Source organism: Arachis ipaensis, chromosome B02 (assembly GCF_000816755.2).
Source record: "Arachis ipaensis cultivar K30076 chromosome B02, Araip1.1, whole genome shotgun sequence".
NCBI lineage: Eukaryota > Viridiplantae > Streptophyta > Magnoliopsida > Fabales > Fabaceae > Arachis > Arachis ipaensis.
The window spans coordinates 76209771-76210929 of NC_029786.2; positions in this window are offsets into that span (position 1 = coordinate 76209771).

The following is a 1159-nucleotide window of genomic DNA, read 5'->3' on the forward strand; positions in this document are numbered from 1 at the left end:
TCCTCTTCCATCTCTGGCCGCTGCGCGTTTAGGTTTGAACTCCACGGAGCATATTCGCAACCTGGCTAGCTGAAGTTGTCGTTGCATGGCTGCTCCGTCGCCGGATCTCCTCCCCTGTCTCCATGTGTCAACGTCGACTCTCTCCAAACCTGCAAATATGCTGGATGTTCAACTCGCTAAATATGTAGATAGCTATTTTAATTATTAATTGGATGATTATTTTGTTTGATTCAATTTAAGTATATACAATTAACAAATGTTGGATAATTATTTTACTAGGTAGTCGAATGATTATTTTAATAACTATGTGAATGGTTGTTTGATGACGACTCCGCGACGGTGATGGGAGAAGGGGCTACAGGAGGTGGATGATGATGGCCGGTGAAAGAGCTTCTAACCGCCAGAGAGGTAGGATGATTGATGAAGATCGGGGTGATAGTCAATTTGGAGAGGAAGAGGATGTTAGGGTGAATTCTTTTAATAAATTAGAGTTGAGATGGTTACTTTTTTTTTATAATAACTGTTTGGATTTTTTTTTTGAATTGGGCTAAATTCAAAACCTATTATTGATATGGTTAAAATTTTTTATTATCTCTCTAGCAGAGTTGAAATAAAATTAAAATGTGTGATATTTTAAGTGAAGTTTTTGTAAAAATTTCAACCACCAATGATGCAAATCAAGCCGCTCAAAGGTATGGGAGTTGAAGACAAATGGTTTGTTTGGGTGAGCTTCTAGAAAAAGATTTTTTTTTTTAGTTATCTTTTTTTAAAAGATCTTATGAAAAAATAGAAGTAATTTTATGTTTAGGTATCTCATGCAAAAAGATCTTTTTATTTATCAATTATATTTGGGTATAATAATATAAAAGTATTTTTTTGTTTATTTAGAGTTTATTTGGGTGAGCTTCTAAGAAAAGATCTTTTTTTGAGTTATTTTTTTTAAAAGATCTTATGGAAAAATAAAAGTAATTTTATGTTTGGGTATCTTATGCAAAAAGATATTTTTATCTATCAATTATGTTTGGGTATAACGATATAAAAGTATTTTTTTGTTTATTTATTAGATGAAAAACATCTTTTTTTTTTAAAAAAAGATCTTTTAAAAAAAGATGTAAATTACAGCTTCTAAAAAAATATTTTTTTAATTTTTTTAGTATTT